This window comes from Zootermopsis nevadensis, unplaced genomic scaffold, assembly GCF_977971745.1.
Source record: "Zootermopsis nevadensis isolate Lab colony 2312 unplaced genomic scaffold, Znev_1.0 Znev_ptg000021l, whole genome shotgun sequence".
NCBI classification, from domain to species: domain Eukaryota; kingdom Metazoa; phylum Arthropoda; class Insecta; order Blattodea; family Termopsidae; genus Zootermopsis; species Zootermopsis nevadensis.
Genome location: NW_028259153.1, coordinates 10,066,532 through 10,086,189, shown reverse-complemented (window position 1 = coordinate 10,086,189; position 19,658 = coordinate 10,066,532). Strand labels below are relative to the sequence as shown.

The 19,658-nt window shown below is 40.3% G+C and overlaps 1 protein-coding gene across 2 annotated transcripts in view; it reads left to right on the top strand.

Annotated features, from left to right (window-relative positions):
- rau (RA domain-containing protein rau) overlaps positions 1-19,658 on the top strand; it is a 103,014-nt gene that overhangs the window by 3,913 nt on the left and 79,443 nt on the right. Inside the window, exon 1 of one of the 2 annotated variants that reach the window (XM_022079368.2) lies at positions 13,939-14,107. The exons of the other annotated variant lie outside the window; for it this stretch is intronic. The gene's annotated coding sequence lies outside the window, so the exon portion shown is untranslated. Of the gene's footprint in view, positions 1-13,938; positions 14,108-19,658 lie in introns of those variants that run through there. 2 annotated transcript variants of the gene reach the window in all.

Sequence of the window (19,658 nt, the reverse complement as noted above, 5' to 3'; positions counted from 1 at the left end):
TTTCTTAACAGTGTTAACCAATTGATTTTTATAATGGAAACGTGTGTTTTCTGTAAGGTAATAAATTAATCTTAAAATATTATTCAGATGCGCGCAATTCCGTTAGTGTAAGCACATCCCTAGTTATGGTTTATAATCATTCTTTCAGTTTCCAGCTATGCGTTTCGTACGTAGGAAAGGTTTAACAGAAGAAGATTTGTCATCTTGTACTCGCGGGAAATTCCGCACCTAATAGCTTTTTGGTTGGTTAGTTGGTAGTTCGGCTTCAAAATTTGTCGATACATTTAGGGACTTAAAGAGTTGTTCTGATAAATAAAGGCATATGTACTTTATCGAAGTCTTAAATGTCTTCATTAGGTACAGATAAGCTGCCCTACAAGTGGTGTAGTGGTTTCAAGGCATGTAAACAGAACTATGTTCTTGAATATTGGGGAATAGCGATATTACAGCGTATCAACGCAAAATGTCTTCTTCATTAGCTATAGTCAAAAGCAAATTTGTGTACAATTCTGTGCAGCTTCCCGGTGTGTTATTTTGTCCTAGACTAAGCCATAAAATGAAATATGCAGTTTTTAACGCTAATGCAATGACTACGAAGAATGCATCGAATCTGATGATGGTCATGTGCGGCCGAAACATGTAGTTCGACGTAGGAAAGAAACACTTAAAAGTGTGAAACAGTGTGTGCAAAAGTGATAATAATATCAGGATTTACAGAGTTGTGCACACTTGTCCGATTAGTTCCGAACCCCAGAGCTTGCTTCTTGTTCTGAAAAGCCCCCCCCCCCCCCCCCCCAAATCCTCATGACGAATCTGTATTTTTCATTCCGTTTCTGACGTGAAGAGGTGCAGTTTCTACGACGGCTTCTCGTTAATTTCAGTTGCTTGACGTTACGTGAATAATGGTTTCCGGAACTGAACGAGCGCTAGTCTGCTGGCAGTTAGGTCTCTGCCTCAACTTCCATGCCCCAGGTTCAAAGGGTTTCTCTAGCGGACATAAAATACTTCTATTTCATATTTCTTTCTGTCTTTCCTTCTTTCTTCATCTTCCAGGTTTTCCCATCTAGAGGTATCTTCGACCCTGGGGTCTGTACTGTATGTGTATATAAAACAGTTAATCGGCAACATTTTAATTTTAGCCACATATTTATTATTTACAGATTAAGGAACGTTTAATTATTTAATGGGAACATAATCTGTCATAAGAAACACCGACTACCGGTACCTTGTCGGTAAATGAATTTAAATAGCAATCCGGTTTTTTTAATCAAGATGATCTGGGTTCATGTCTAGACCCGGATACCGGTTATCCTGAGTTTCTTTGGTGTATTTTCTCAGTCCCTCCACGCAAATATTACTGCTTAAACTTAGTTAAAATCGCGTGCCGTGTTGTGTCTTGTGCATCATGGAAGATTAAGTTTGTTTGCTTTAAATTAGGTCACAAGTGCTTATTTCTGTATAATTTCCATTCTGTGGTTAATTAATTATCCCACCATTCGTTGTTGTATAGTGTGGGCATCGTTAAATCAACCATACATAAAATATGAAGTAAATAGTCGTATAATTTTAAGCCTAAACCACGAAAACCCAGTCACGATGGCCAGTCTCGGGGTTTATAAGTGAATCCAGTAAAACCTTACCCCCACCCCACCCGAAGATGAATCACTCCGATGTAAAATTTGGTCTTCCCATTTGTGTGTGTGAAAATACATCCGTATTCACCCGGTTGAATCCGTTCTAGAGAAACAGGAAGAGTGTCATCATGGAAGCCACTCCAAAGTAAACAGGGCGCAGTGCGCAGACAATGAGATCAAACAACTTCATGGACAAGATCAAGATGAATTGAGAGGGTCCAGAGACGCCACTTAACTAATGGATGCTTCCTGCCTGTTCAAATGACGGATGCAGCGTTGGCTGTTGGGGCGTCGTGCTGAGGTTTTTAAATATCAACACTGGACGCTAGTGAATATAATCTAATATTGAACTTGTTTTGGTTTTCGTCTTGGACACCAACTGTCCTGACTTCGATTTCTGGTGGCATCCCTCAGTCGCTTCAGGCAGCTCTCAATGTCAAGATAACTAAGTGACATATATGGGGTTGGGTCCTTATTTAGAAGCTGATAATCGCTCAGCTATGTAATAAATTCCTCGCCCTTTACGGAGTCAAAAGATTCTTCACTGAGTTTGCAAGATCCCAAAAATTGACCCCGACCTGCATCCTGTTTCCTTAAGAACCGTTTTATTAATGTTCTTCCATCTACGTCCAGGTCTTTCAAGTAGTTTCTTTCTTTCATGGTTTTGACTAAAATTTTGTATGCATTTTTCATCTGCTAGATACCTGCTGCGTGTCCCACACATCTGATAAGTACAAATTATGATGCTGCTTTTATTTCATCTCTTTTAGTCCCAAACATTCTCTTCGGTACCGTTCTTAAACACACGAAACACTTTTGTCCCTAAGGGAAAGAGACCAAGTTTCACACAGACGCGACTATATTTTTATAGTCTCATAAAAGGCGGGGAAATTTTTTGACACGGTATCCTGAAATCTTATTTGTGTCCTCACAAATCGAGGAGATAAAAATTTTCCGTGTAACAAACTGTGTTGCTGATATCTGAAAAACGTCGTTAGTCGGACTGAATTTTGTTCACGAGTCCTTTCCATCCTATGGGCCGTAGTTTGGTTTCCCCTGAGGTGACGGGTCTGCGATGAGCCGCTCCCCCATACAAGGACTTATACTGCATACAGTGGCCCCTCAGTTAACGATAATAATTGGTTTCACGAAAACCATCGTCAATTGAAATTATCGTTAATCGAACATAGGACATACACTAGTATCCAAGAGCGCACGTCAAACAGTGAAATGCAAACCATGTGAGCTACAGAAGATCATAAAATGGGTTGGTGATTGGCTGAGGTCTAGCAGAGTCCAACTAGGAGCGCTACGATTGGCCGGAATTGGGGGCCATGTGATATCATAAACATGTCGTTATCCATAACAGGAAGAATGGGACCTGTTTGGAGGCGGATCGTTGATGGATGGCGTGGTATACCGAGGGACCACTGTATCTGAAAGATGAAGTGAAGTAAAAACTTTTACGTATCAAATTCAGATTGGTAGACTAACAAGAAAGAACGAAAAAACTGCGCAAGAAAGAAAAGAGAAGTGGAAAAGACAAGAAGGAATAAAGCATGCATGCACGTCACTTTGAAGTGTACTACCATAACAGTTTCTCTGTGAGAAGACAAGACGACACATGTTCAAGGACGATTCTAACCTAAAAAATGTAATTAGGACACGCAGTGTGCATAATTTCACCCTCACATACACACACCCCTCTGCCAGGCAGACAGACGCCTCAGCCAAGCGCAACAGCTGCTCTCTCATCTTCACGACAGATGTCGCAATGTGACGTCACAAAGACTGACGGAGGTCAAGTGATTCTTGACCCCTGACCGGTACACGATACACACAGCTCTTGGCTTTTCTTAATGTTGCACTGTGTAGTTCGTGAAGTGCAGTCCATAAAAATAAATACCTCAAAGGTTAAAGAATTCTGAATTCTGTCGCCCATATTGTTCGTTCGAAACGACATATGGGATACAGAAGTATCGATGAAGGTGGCCGTCTTCTGGTTTGTTGCGCGGTGTCATCTGATAGAAGTTTACCGACGTTTCAGAGGTTCTCGTTGCCTCCATCTTTACAGTGCAATATCCCAGAAGTCAGCCAACTTCGTCTTATTTTAAGTTCAAAGTGAAATTTCCATCGGTCTTATTTTTATATTCAGTGACTCGTTTTAGTATGTGAATTGCTTCGTACATACGTAAGCCATGTGTAAAATCAACTTTAATTCTGACAATCCAATAAAAGAATATCACTGCTAGCGATATCGTTACGTGAACGAATATCGATTGACCCCAAAGAATAACTTCGAACGTCACGATGTAGCTTAGTGGTTAGTCATCCCGTTTCATACTCGCGAGATCGCAGCCCTGACATGCCATTGGTTATCCTGAACGAGTTTCATCCGTCCCAAGAAACAATCTACTCTTAATACGAGTGTACGTGCGATGTGGAAAGAAAAAAGGTTATTAAATTCTGACTGCGGCGACTCCGGTAGCAAAAAAACGTAAACGATGCCATCGTGGGGTCTGGTTGGCGGGGGTCTGAAATCTGAAGTCAAGCGGTCGGTTTTGTGTTTGTGCGTTTGGCATAAATCTGGGCTTCAGTCACCGTAATGATGTTTTCAAATGTAATTTTGTTTCTCAACACATTTTGTAACTTTAGCGCGATTTGCGAAGATAATGCTACAATAAATTATATCATTGTATAACAACAGAAACGGATTTTATTCCCGTCAGCTTTGACGTTAGTAGTAGACAATTTAAAAGGGCAAGGATTTCTTCCTTCCATGTCCTTTCCAAGTTGTTACTCATTCTTTAGTTTGCGCTTTCTAACTTGCGCAATTAATAGATGGTCGTCAAACTAATTTAATGTAGCAGAGGTCGTATTGAGAAGCAGCTGTCCCCCCTGCGTTTATGGCATCTGAGGGTTCATTACCATATTTACAAAAGCCCGCAATTGGTCCCTATCCAGAGCCACATGAACCCAGTCCACACCCTAGTTCTTTAGGATCCGTCTTAATATCATACTCCCATCTTCGCCTTGGGTACTGTCTGAGATCCACAAACTTCTTCATTGTATTTGCAGTAGGTAAGAAGTGTCATAACATTGGAACGAATCTTACTGTAAAATAAACGAAGATCACGCGTATTTTCCGCCACTTCAGAGGCAGGGCACTCCTCATACAGTGAACAAGGGGCAACTTAAAAGAAGCGCAGAAGGGTAAACAGACTCTGGTAAAATTCCTTTGGCTTTGTTTGTTTCTACGTCGCTTTCTCTCAGTCGGTTAAACGCTGCAACGGCGGAGGTAATGCGGTGAGGAAAGTCTGACAGATTCGTGTTTGTCCTTTTCTTGTCTCTCCTTTGCATCTCACGTGTAATTTATCACAAAAATACAATCAACAACAGGCTTTGGACTGTTCTGTGCTGATAAATGAATCAAAGCCATTGATTTAAAATTGAAGTGCTCGAGTATAATAATTTTATTTTGCTCCATAATGTGAGAAATTACAGATCCATGGAACAAGTGTTGTTTTGTGAGATGGAATGGTAGGGGGGAATAAATACCTTTGTTTTGCTACACAATGCAGTAATTATGCTTAAAAAAGCTATTACTGAACGTACAGAGAAAGTTTAATTAAAGTAAACGGAAGGTTAAATGTTAGCGAGAAAGTAGCTTCGTAAGGCAGCGTTGTCTCCGTTGATACTATAGTGCAATGGGATCCCACGATTATCGTAGCAGATATCCAGTTCAACTGAGACGTTCAGTAACCTCTTGAATCGCTCGGCCTGATACAAATAATCTGCAATTTTTTGGCTATGTTAGGAACCTCAAGTGGAAATAGTTTTCTTCTTGAGCTGTCATGATTTAATTAACCCCTCTGACCTGTCTTGATCCAGAATTAATTATGTAGGAATTAATCATTTAGACGTTTGTTCTGATTTGGTAGATCGAATGGCCTTTGCCTACACAGGACTAAGCAAAATAGCGCTGCCCGGAGCGAGTTTGTGACCTTCAACATTAGCGTTCTAGCGGCCGAAAAGTGTGTTCAGACTAATCGTTAAAAGTAATCCAAATGAAAAAAAACGTTGTTTGTTTTTCGTATCTGCTTCCTGTCGTGCTTCGTCTCTTATCACTTTTCGTGAAGCCCATCACTTACCTCCATCTCTTACTGACTAGGCCTATAGGCTGCTTCCTTACCCCTTCGCCTCAGTGTTATATTTATGCAAAGTGACTATACCCACAGATTATATCTTTGTAAACAGAAACATTTTTAGTAGATTAAAAATTATATTTGGAACCTAAGGAGGCTAAGTAGCTTTTTCCATGGTAATTAAAATTACAAAGGTTTCTGTCATTGTAAGTTTATCAATAAGCTGTAAACTGTGGACATGAAACAGTTCTTGTGCTTTTTCTCGTCCTTTATGAAACCAAACATTTCATTTCGTTCTATGTCGTGGCACCCTTTAGCGTTCGCTACTATCGCTTGTTTTCACCGTTCGCACGCCAATAACAGTTGAATCATAAACATTTACTTGGTTATGCTGAGAATTATGCACTGTACGAGGTGCGATCGGAAAGTTTCAAGACTGTGTCAATAGCGGGCTAACCGGATGTAGTACGAGCTTCTGCCTCTAGGGGGTGCGGCCTACATTCATAGTGAATCAGTGTGCCAGCCGGCATCATCGAATTAGCATTTGTTTCTTAGTTACGGGCGTTTTGGTAGTGCATTACTCCGACCCTCCTGCGATTTCGGAATGGCGTGTGCATCAAATTTTGCCAAAGACTCGCCAAAACGGCTACGGAAACCTATGAAATGCTAAAGCAAGCATTTGGGGAGTCCGCAATGGGTCGTGCACAAACTTTTGTGTGGAATTCACGTTTTAAAAATGGCCGAACCTCTGTCGATGATGACGAGCGTTCTGGACGACCATCTTCGAGCACAACGCCCGAAAATGTTACGAAGATTCGGCAGGCCATTCACGAAGATCGACGTCGTACCATCAACGACTTGTGCGACATTGTTGGGATAGGCTATGGGACCTGTCAGCTGATTCTAAAGGAAGAACTCCACATGCGACACATCATGACAACGCGCCAGCGCACACCGCCCTCAAAGTTCGGCAGTTTTTGGCCTCAAACACCATGGCCGTCATCCCGCACCCTCCTTATTCGCCTGATTTAGCTCCGTGTGACTTCTTCCTCTTCCCAAAGGTGAAAATTCAGCTAAAGCGAAGGAGATTTGAGACGATAGAAGAGATTCAGGCAGAATCGCAGATGGTGCTTGACAGGCTGAGAAAGAAAGATTTCCAGGGATGCTTCCAGGCTTGGTAGCGGTGCTGGGATCGTTGTGTTCACTCCCAGGGGAACTACTTCGAGGGTGATGGATGAATTTAATACCTGAGATCAGTGTACGGGTTTTTATAGGCACAGTCTAGAAACTTTCCGATCGCACCTCGTATACGAGAAGTTTACTGAGCCTGACGATGATAATATCCTGATCGAAACATGCTCTCATCGAGATTAGTGACCAGTTTCATAACCATCTCCACTAGAGCACGCAGCTGGTGAGCCAGGTGAATCCAATCCACTTTCTCACACTTTATTTCCTTTAAGATTTATTTTAATATTACCCTCACATCTAATTCTTGGTCTCTGTGGTGGCATATTCTGGTCCCATGCATATACCTCACCCACCATTACGTAGACTTATTCTCTCAAGTGCTCGCGTAACATTGACTTACAGTTTACGTAATGTCTTATGGTACTTCCACGTTTAGGCCCATTCTTTTCCTCGTATATTTACTCGTGATATTTTCTTTGGTCGTCTCTTATTCGGTATTCGAAATACAGACCGCTGTGTGTTTGGCGTTTTTCCTGGGCTGGTTTTGTTCTTTATGGTCTCCATATCTTACTCACCATTTTGGAAGTACAGGGAACAAGGAGATAAAAAAGGAGGGTGTTCGGAGAGTGGAATTCTGTGTGCACGGGCGTTTTTATGAGGCGATGTTGCAGGAACAGACCCACAAGTTTTCCCACCTGAGAATATCCCACTCTGAGTATATTTACATTTCAACATCGTCCGTCTGTGGAATGTCACGCGGTCTGGGAGCCTCGCAAGCACTTACCACGAATATTATCTATGAATTTATTTTGTATTAATTGTGTACTGTTGAATTTCTTACGTAGACCTGTTTCTTAATCGACCTTAAAGTTATTCCAACTACACATTTCGAACTTCGCAGAAGAACAGAATCATTCTTGAGAAGAGGTAATAGTTGCTGAGGTAGGCAATAAATGTTTTGCCTCTTAGAGAATCTGGAGGTTTATTATTCTGTTTCTAAAAATCCGCCAATAAATATTACCTCGATTTAAAATTTTAACATCAAAAAGTCATTGTTATTGGCACGAGTCAGGGGTCCTTACCTTTCAGACCTGGGGCCACGTTTACACCAATCGATTTCACGGATTTTTAGGTTATAAATGAGGACAGTCATGAAAAGTAATGAAAAATGTTTCTAAATTAGGCCTACTGCTACATTCAGGCGTACATATTACACGATAATTTTCTTTAACAAAGTGAGAGTGAGATATTTGGCACTGCTTTTGCTTAAGTAATTCTTCAATATTGGGTTTCATTTATATTGCTAGTCGCATGAATCCCTCTTCGCATTATCCGTGATATGCGTCAGAGTTTTTGATCGGACGTTCTTCATTAAGCTGTACGGTTGATCACAGTGATAGGGACTACCATGTCAAGACATGATCAGGACGTACTTTCAGATACCAGGTAACTATTTTTCATCATGCATAGTGGCACAGTATTATAACAGAAGTAGCAGACCTCGCAGAACACAACGGGGCCCTGGATTAATAATCTATGCTCTGATCCTTCAAGAATATGCCTGTTTTTACTTAGATAATTTGTTTGGCTAACCTTAATTACGCATTCTTTACCTGAGGTTATATTGAGGTGAGTTATTTCAATTACGCTCGGATTGTTTTACTACCTATTGCATGCGAGGTTTGGTGAGCCCTTTGAGCATTCTGGAGAGAAGTCGAACCCCAGTCGACCAGGCTCGTTTATGATGGAGTGAGTTACTCTGAAACGTCGGCCAGTATCTAAAGTGACCTACACGAAGGCGGGTGGGGCAGATCTTACGCCTGATTCGCGCTTGAAGTAGCTAAATATTTTCTACACTGACTCTCCGAAGGTGATTGGCTAGCGAGGTCACATGACAGTAGAAGTGATATCGTCCAAATCGGTCACTTTACCAGCCTACGCTGTGCAATATCCCAGAAAAAAGCCATAAGTTGATTGAGATTAAGTATAACCCGAGATTCCCACCACTTTCACCATCTTTGTTGCTATATCTCACAAACGATGAGCTCTCAACTTTGTTCAAGATTGCCACAGAGAGTACGTAAACTTATGTCGGGCTTGTAACAATGAAATTCTGGCCCTCTAATTGGATGCTAGAAATGAGAATCACATCACCATGGTTCATGTGATGTTGGCAGACAAACCAAACGTGTTTTGGTACGTGAACAGTGATAGAGTATAGAATGTTTTAATCATCTGAAGTTGAATGAATGACAGATAGAAGAGAAAGTGGAGGAAAATCGTGAGAAATAGTATATACATTTAAATGGGACGAACAGATACGTTTTGGCTATGAAGGTTCACAGATCTTAAGAGCTCTGTGTTTTATATTTTGTATGACGAGCTATTTTTATAATACTCTTATTGATAGAATATTTAGCTTCATGAAAAGTAGGGTTTATCTTATGTTTCCTCCTCAATTTCTGCCCTTTCATACAAATATGGTGTTTCAGTCGCATCAAATACAATGAAAATCCGGCAATTGTTTCAGAATTTATTAAAGGGGCGCAGACATATGCCTGTCTTTCACTAAAATACTAATAACGTAGGCTAAAAATTAGTTGCCTGCCGTAATTGTACCCGGAGCTTAATATTGACAAATGGTTCTTGTTCTGGCAACGTGTATTATGTGCCGAAACATATGGAGCTGATAAGAGATTGATAAGAAGGTAATAATTGTTCTGCCAGCTGTGAAGACAACAGTCGGATTAGGGCAAAAGACAGGTGGTACTGTTGATTGGAAAACAGTTGATTTTGTATTGTTTTTCGAGCAGTTTCCGGCTTGGCGTAGGGTAACTTTTGGCTTGTCATCAGTTCCTGTGTGTGCTAGAAAATCATCAATTCCATCAAGGTCTTAACCATCTATCATCCCTCACTAGCTTCTAAACTTTAAAGATAATTAAACTTCATTATACAAATCAGTGAGAAGGGAATTTTGTTGCAACTGGTTTGGGTCGTGGTGTCCCACCCTAAAGAATGAACATACATAAGTGACGCATATTATCATCGCCGACATTTTGATCGGCGTTTCAGCGGTTTTAGTCCAATGACACTATTTTATGTCAACATTTTTCCTGGTTTTTGCTGTGTATTTCTTGCTGACTGAGGCCTTTTAAACTTCTAATACAGTAACAGACATTTAGCTAAAACACCCCACCTGTTATAACAACCTTGGTTGACGTATGAGTGTCTCGGACTTCATACTGTTTCGGTTACGAGAAAGAATACCTAGAATTAAGATAAAAAAGTAAGGTCCTGTTCTTCAAGAAGGTTTCACAACAATAGACCCGGCTCCCAAAACACAATCAGCTGTAGGGTCTTCTGCATGCAATGTCATACAGAGTTGGGAGCGGTGTGAACGTAAAGTTCCAGGATTTGTTTAGTTTGTGTCCATATATTCCGTCTTAATTACAGAATAAATGAAATCACAACAGCGTACTCATTCTTTACTTGCCGCAGGATGAAAATTCGATGTCTTCAGATTTTTTGTTGCTGAGTCCCACACGATCTATTAAATGATCTTGTGCTGGTCTCAGGAGACTGTTTTACTTAATATTGTTTGAATAACTGATATTCATGTTGTTCACGGTACGCGTGCCACAGGTTAAAGACTCCTGATTCTCTAATGTTGTGATTGAACTTCACATCTGTGATTTCCTTTATAATACTGTCACCCGTCTTCGGACAAGATGTTGAGTGCCGTACCCTGGATACACTGCTCCCGTAACTTTATGATCGCACTTTTCATACTCTGAGCGACCTCGTACTTCCGTCCTCCAGCCTCCCTCCAGTTTTCAGATTTCGCAGTGCAGGTGGGTCTCCCGCTGTTTCCGCCTACAGTGAACACACGTTATGCAAGACAAATGGTGATGAGGGTGTTTTAGGTACGACTGTCACAATTTCCGGTTCTGTGTGCAATGCTAGGAACTTCCGTGACTGTGGAATTATTCAAGCAGATTACGGTCCGGGCTCCGTCTATATAGGACTATACCTTCCTTTCGTTTCTGTAATGTGAACCTCCTATTTACATTCAAACTGGATATTATTCAGCCTTCATATGGCATGATTTAATTTCGGTTATTAATTAATAAAAATGTTTGGCAAACACTTTCAATTCAGAAATGAGAACTTTTGAAGATTGTTAGCTGCGCCAACAAAATTGGAGAAATTATTTGGAGCGAATGAAAAGAGACCGCCTTCTGCAGTTGACTTTCGGTTACAGACCGAAGGAACGACGAGAATTAGGACGACCAAAACGACGATGGAGAGACTAAACCCACCATACCACAAGGCGCAACAACCCAGAAGAAAGTCATCTTCATTTTGATAACATTTTCTGTTTAGAATGGTGTGAAAAATAGAATGCTTAATTGCCATTACTTTGCGTTGGAATCCACTAACTGAGAGGTCCAAGGACATCAGTTAGTAAAGGAACTAATAAGACACATCTTCTGGGTCTGTAGTGAAATCACGAACTCTATAAAAGCAAAAGACTAAATATAGCCATGTCTTATGTCTCGTCATCAGAATACAGTACAAAATCCTAGTCATACATTCTGAAAACTCAGAGCAGAGGTTAGTGTTAAAACGGATATTAAAGAATCTATACTGAACTGAACCCATCTGGCTCAGAATAGGTTCCAGTGGCGGGGTCTTGTGAACAAGGTAATGGACCTTGTGCTGACATTAAAGGTGGGGAGTTTTTTAATCCCTCAACCAACTCTATCACCTCCTTTTGAAGGCCACGTATCCATGGAGTTATTTATCTGATTACTGCGGGATAGTCTGAAACTTTTCGAGAGCGATATTCAACATACCTCGAAATTATATGATTTTGTTGGACCCGTCGACATTGAAGTGTGACGTGGTGTTAATTTTGTTGCATTTAGGGCGAGTCGACCGCATTTCCAAACTGACTGTACTTCCTGTGAAGTACAATGCAGTATGTCTGGTTACCGAGGTATGACAACGAAATCAGTAGCGTGGCCTCTGCAGGGCCTTCCTCTTCAGCAAAACAGCGCTCTTGTTATGGTGCCGTATTACAACTTTGTGAATAAGTTATATTAAAAACATTTGAAGAATCTTAAAAGTGTAAACCATTTGAGACATTTAGACCTAGACGTGGATGGTAGGATAGCATTGAAATATATCATGGTGTGGTGTCGATTGATTCGATTTCGATTGAAGATATCGTGGAATGGCTGGCTTTTTCGAACTCTGAAAGGAACATTTGGGTTTAATATAAGTGGGTCATTTCTTAAAGCAACTAAATGACTATCAACTTTTTCTGTTATGCTTCCCTCCTTCATTGTCTTTTCCGTCAAGGATTCTTACTGATTTCTCTCATGTTTTGGTTTCAAAATAAATTCGTCGGCTTTAAAAGTCTGATTTTTAAATTGAATTGTCTTACCAACACACTACTACAGAACGCTCACCAAAAGATTTTCAGCCCTAATTCGGCAGTGTACCTCTGCACAAAGTGAACGCATGAAGGGAAGGTGTTCAGCTCCCCATCGGCTTCTCTCTTCGCATGTGTCTTATTTAAATGTGGATCTACTGAACGGATTCTGATTAAACTCTAGTGAAGTCTGATGGAAGAAGAAAGAAAGATATAATGTGTATTTCTTTTCCTTGTTTTATTACTGTACCATTTTTATTACCCAAATATACACAGCACATTCTTCGTGTTTGCTTCCTTGAGAACATTGAAGGCTTCGGTGTTTCGGGTCTTTGTACTTCGGTTTTTCTCAGGCTTATTCCACTTCTGGTAAGGCAAATGCTTGGAATTCCTACGTAATGATTTCGCATTTCTCATAAAGACTTGATTTTAGGGGTCGATATGAAGGAATATGCACGTCTGCATCTACTGAGAAGTGTTGTTGGTGATTTATTGCAGGCATAGTATAGGGACCGTTTTATGAATTGGACGTTCGTGCTAGATTTTATCCAGTGGTTCTTCTAAAGGCGTCCGAAATACTTTCTGAATTGACCTAGGTTCTGCACTGGTTGGCAATATAATGAAAATATTCTGCGTGTCATCCGTTGGACATGGATTGTGGTCTTCTGGGTTAATCACCTACATAATTCAGACGACAATAATTCACTCTAACCGCCGCGAATACCTCAAATAAAACATTCTCTTCGATACCTTTATCATATTTTGCTTTGTCGGGTTACGTACATTATTTGAAGTTATATACAATGTCCCAAAAAGGTGTATATGCGATTTTGACGTATGTAATGGTTGTGTGTCCATCTTTTTGGGACACTTTATAAATAAATACAGAATTAGGATAGTTTAGATCGCCCAGTGACGAGGATTCGGGGTAGGCGACCAGGGTTCAGTTAACGGCAAGTGCCTAGTGGGTACTCCTTCCGGGGTAAAGCGGCTGGGACGTGAAGCTGACCACGCGTCTTCAGCTAATGCCGAGGTGTGGAACTGTATCTTCACTCTCCGGATGGCTTTATCTAAGTCCTTGGTGAGAAGTCTTTCAGGAAAAATGTGTAGTTACTGAGCTGGTGAAAGTCACCCCACCTGTTTGGAACTTGAAGGTGTCTGTTTTGTTCTGCCCATCACAGAAATTATGCTGAGCATCTTCACACCATTTCATATTTTTCTAAGATTCACTCAGTTCAGGACGGTCCACTGGAAGGGAAGCCAAACTCGAGAGATGTACGTAATAGATTCTTCTGGAATATTTTTAATATTACAATTTTTTCGAAGGAACACATCGCCTACATCTTCAGGGCAGAAGTGTTGGTAACCACTCGGAAGATGACACCGCGTACCAACGCGTAAGACCAGGAACGTGTTGATGTTGGTGTCGTCATACGAGATGAGCCGTGATTGGTCACTGAGGAGTGACGTAACTTATCGTAACTCCCACCCAGTACTACAGCACGCGGGTCGAACGACTAGTGCTGTATATCGCGTTAGTGTATGTTTTGCGTTTGAGCAACGTTGAGGTTTGTTGTGGAGGGTGTGTTTGCGCGAGAGGCTTCCACGTGCCTCGTGGCTTGTTGCGCTAGTGTTTACATTAGTGCAGCACAGCAAATTGTGTTTATATCGGCAGGACACTAGCAGAAATTTAAATACAGGTTTGTCTAATTTTATATACTGCTTTGTATGGAAGGTTAAATATGTGAAGGAGAGACATAAAAGCGGTACAGAATTTTTATACCGAATTAGCTGTCGATAACGCATTAAGACTAGTATTCTGGAAGTATCATGTTCCACTCTTATCGTCCACCCTATGTCTCTTGGTGTTGATAGTGTACCTTAAAAACACACGACTATATTCTTCCAAAGAACTTTACTCTGCTGGTGACCATTCATTTGTCCCCTTTTGGGAGGCTGCGACAAAACCAATTTCATCTGTAATTAGTAAAATTAATTATGTTTTAGAGTAAATAATGTTATTTTTGTGTTGGGTTTATTACTATAAATAGAACAAACCATTTTCAACATTCTGTAATAAGTACTAAATTCGGATTTGGAAGTTTATATTAATACGCTTGACTACGAGAGAGTAGGAATATTTATTTGATGTTTTTACAACAAATCTCTGTTAGTAAATGATGTAACTACGTTGAAGTATCATGCGAAGAAAGAATGACAGACACATCAGTAAATTGTTCCCGTATTGTGAAGGTGTAAAATCATATCTTAGCCTCTTTTGACATTGTACAAACTCGTAAGTTGTTATACAAAATTTAAATTTGAAACAACGTCGTTGAATAGTGAAAGAATAAATCCTTCAATATTATACTATGGTACGTCTGAAAGTTATAAATTGCTTGGGCAACATGTTTATGATTTGCCTAAATATATGCACTTCTATTGAGCGAAGATTTGTATGCCCATTTATTACATAAAAATAATACGAAGTGGCATTATGTGTATCACTTCCTCATTTGATGGATTCTGATGAACCATTGCCATGCTTGGACAATTCCGTTGGATTTTATTTCGCCATAGGTGTTATCAACGATAAGGATGGTGTAGCGGTAACACTCATGAAATGTATTCGAGAGAGATCCATTTCGAATCTCGGTAGGGTTTCTGGCAGTTATTTTTTTGTTTTGCTTAGTCAACAGGAAATTTACGGGCTAGTGGGCCAACCTTCAGGTGACCACAAGACCGTCTTCATCATAATCCGTATCTACTCACAAGCCATATCATTTTTCTGTCTCATTAGACGCTACAGGCCTGTAATATATTCAGTTGGATTATTGTTAAATGACTTAAGAATCCCCCTGTTCTGAAGAAATAAATGTTTCCAAATTGCAACAAATGCGTGTAGTCTCTTTGAACAATCGCGGATTACTGTAAATAGTGCTAATTTTATTTATGCCTTAGACAACATTTGGATTATGTCTAATTTAAATTTACGTTTTATTATACAGAATTGTGTGCTACAATATAAATTATAGTTCGCCTGCACTTTCCTGACCGAGAACAGTTTATTATTTATTCACTGTAACGAATAATGATGGTGGATCTGCTATTGGTAGACTCAAAGAACATTAAGCGTGCAAATATTCTATCAGTCAAGTTACTTTACCAGCAAGCCTTGCTGAGACGCAAATAATGAAGTACCGGATGTGGGCATATGCGTGTTTTATTAATTTATATTAACCATTGGGAATGCCTTGGTTAATCCTACCACACAGCCAGTATATCAGTTCTTTTGCTCTTTAGGATTCAGTGTGTAGTAGGACTGCTAGGTGTTGCATCTTCAATTGTGAAGGTTACAAATACTGCTGTTGCATGAGATCAAAAGGGGGTTATAACGTTTCCCGTCCAATCAGTTTTGACTCTCGAAGTGTGAATTTAGATGATATTCGACTTCGAAATCATTATTAGTAATCTACCAATCTGCCGAATGTTACCTTGATATTATTTATATATTTTTGGTTAAATACTAAATAGCGTGGTAATGTTTGTAACAATTCGGTAGACCGTTTACTGATGAGTTTAAACGTCGACTGTAATCCGCTGGTTATTTGTTCACTGCTGCCAACACGCTAAACGTGCAAATTTCAAACACAGAAAAAGGTAAATCGAGGCTAAAAGTAGATTGAGAAGGCTTATTTTCTTTTCCCGTGACATCTGCTGTGTATATGCAATGCGACTTAAATCGATTGGACATCAGGTGTAAGGTAGGATGATGGCAGGGTCTTTGACAGTACACTTGTACTGTAATGTAAATAAATGGAGTGGGCGTCAAAGAGACTTGCCCTACGACCATTAGCTGATCTTTTGTGATTCCTCGTTCTTTTAATCAGCCAGTAGCTCCGTGTCTACAACAAAGCGTAGTATCTACTTAGCGAGATTTCATAATAATCGCCTGGTTCAACTGAAGATTGCGTGCCAATTTATTCTGTAAAATAAAAACGTGTCACGTGCCAAAACACTCGCCTAGAAAAGTATAATTCTGCTTTTAAACTTCCATAATTCGATAGAATTATTTGCCTTTCTTTCGATACAGTTGACTGTCCCGGGAGCTTGCTTCAAGTGTTCAAACTTTCTCACGTGTTAACAGCGGAGAGACTTGTCCCCGTTTTGCACGGGGCCCTCTTAGTGTCCCACTGCTGGTGACCTGTGCAGCGTGTCCCTCTCTGGGTCCTGTGACTGCAGACTTTATTCTCAGCCCACATGCGATGTCTCACCGTCGGTGAATGAGTGGCGTAGTATCGGACTTGTGAAATCGACTGAATCACCCATAACTTCTTACCTCAGCCTGGCTCTCGAGTGCAATAATTCAGAATTGTTATCTTGGGAGCACTTTGGGTGGGCATTCAGTGTTCTAGAACAGTGGTATTCAACCTTTCTTGTTAGCGTACCCCCAGATATAATTTCTTTTCAACTTTGTACCCCCAAAGTTGTTGGTGTATAATTCAAGTTATACATAGTATATAATCTACATCTAAAATAAATTAAATGAATTACATCTAAAATAATGTATTAAATCTGGCCCTGATTATTCAGTGCTTATCATAAAATAATATTTTTTTTTAAATTTCACATACCCCCTAAGATGTGTTCGCGTACCCCCGGGGGTACGCGTACCCCAGGTTGAATACCACTATTGTTCATCGATATTCCATTTCGTATATCTTTTTAAGACAAGGCGATATCTTATGCTTGTCTCTTGCACCTTCCGTGCAGGGTGAATGTTCAGTGCCTGGTTTCTTTGTTATGCAGACCCGCACAACATATTCAAGGTCACCTGTTCGAAGACTGGCTATGGTACGAAATTGACTGATATGTTCAAACGAGTGTAAGGAGGTTGTTGCGAGGGAGTGCATGATGTAAAAAAGTCGAAGGCATTGAACATTCACCTTGCATGTGAAGACCTCGTTCTTTTACTTTCTTCTTTCTTTGTTTCTTTTCTTTCTACCACATAATTTAATATTAATAATAATAATAATAATAATATACACGCATGACTCGATAATTGCGCCGTTTGTGCGATACGGAAAAGGTTCAAATCAAATTCTGACGGTGGTGACTGGTAGCGAGAAATGCAGACGAGGTTATAGTGGCGCTCAGGGATGGATCGTATTTTCCTCTCAGCGATTTTTAACAAACCGACGTGACATGTTAGTTTTCCTATTTAGTTTTGCTCATTGACTTCTGTTACACTGATGTTACTGCGGAATGCAAGAGAAAGTTAAAATATCTTCTTAGAGCTCGCGGACGGGCGATGTAAGTTCGTCCGAGACGTTGGTATCTGCCCACGAGTCCACACGGAGTCCAAACAATTACGTCGATTACATTTTATATTGTCTGTGGTTCTACAGCCCTTGACGGGCCTTGACCTCTTCCCATATGGGAGGTTACTTGATGTGTTTAGACGTTTGATAGGACTTTTTGGACGAGTGATCAGCCCGTCGCAAGGTTTCTACATTCACAGGACAACACAGCATAGGAAGACGCGGACAAACATGCCGTGAGTGGGATTCGAACCCACGGTCACAGTGTCCAAGTGAACGAGGTCCTCGCCGCCACTGTGACCGGTTTAAGAACATTATCAAAAGAAAATATAAACAAATGCTAACTTAGTCGAATACATAAACGAGACCGAGAAAGTGAAATACCAGTTTTTCATAAACGCAACTTGACTGCTCGTTGTATGTGTTCGACTGCCAGATGGTGATGCTGCGAGGATGTGCCTCGTCACTGATACGAGTGGCTGGAGATTCAGGTTAAACCTAGGAAGGAGAAAATTGCACAATGACTAGCTTCATAATTTGTACTGTCATCGAATATTATTTTGGTGATCAAATCAAAGAGGATGAACCGGGGTGGAAAAGACCGAGACGTAGCTGGGAAGGTAATATTAAAATGGATTGTATTCGTGGGTCTGAGGATAGGGGCGGGTGGCGTGTTGTATGAATACTGTAATGAACCGACAGGCTCCATAAAATACGGTAAAAATTGTTACTAGCTTCTCGAGTTGGACTTTGCTCATGGATTTAAGTGAATCTGTGAATCTACTCGCTTACGTGAGACAAGGGTGTCGTCGAAATGCGGAATAGATAATAATCATAGGTGTATGAAGTGCTGGGGAATTTTGTTTTTCATTCGCTGAAGGTTATGCAAAGTAAATCGAAAGTTTCCTGGCAGGCTTTCCCAATAGTGCCTTCTCGGGAAAACATTGTGTCATTGCAAACTCCATCTATTAAGCAATATTACACAATCATTCGTTTTAATTTCTTATGAACATCCTTCTCATGCCCATGTTATTCCCTTGCTACTTTTCGTCTATCCTTTTACTCCTATTTTCATTCTCGTCTTTCCCTTTTATTCTACATATCTTCTCCTATTTCGTCATCTTAATGACCTTATCAAATAGTTTCCTTCACTTCATTCTTAATATTTTTCTCGTTTTAATATTCTAATTTTTGCCATTTTTAATTTTTTCCATATTTAACCCTTATTATCCTGTGTTATTTTCCTTTTCTTCAATTTTATTAATTGAAGGCATATTAAACAACTGAGCTTCAAGTTATAAACACTTTAAATGTACCCAGGTTTTGTGTTAGCATTTTTCCGTTCCAGATACAATGGTTGTGCTGCTATGACTCAGTCTGCTTCAATAACGTAGTGAAATTTTCTCAACGCAAACGTTTATACGACCATTTCTTGATCGCCGTAGCGCGGGTTACGAAAATGAGTTTGCCACTTGATAATGGGATCTGTAACACGCATCGAGCTCCAGGTTGGGGCAAACAACGAGAAACTTCCGATAACATAGCCGATGTCTTTGCTGAGATTCAAAGCAAATGCATTGGAATGCAAGTCAGAGGCGTTAACTCTTGAGCTGACTTTGTCCGTGACATCAGTTTAAGAGCCACTTATTTACGTCATAGTTAAAGAATGTTCTGCGAAGTTCTTTGAGCCCCGGTTTGACGCTCTGAATTGCAGTATAGCCTACATACTAAAACAGTAACATCTTCTGTTGAATTCTTGGAAACTGTGAGATGTTGATTGATGCTGGGGATTATTTTAAATCAGATACGAAGGAAAGATCTGTGGCATTTAGCTTCTTCGTTTTTGTCTAAGGAATGAGTGATCTACGAGAACTGATAGAGACTGAAGTAGTCGGTGGTACAGCACTGGTAGTCGTAGCTAGCACAAGAA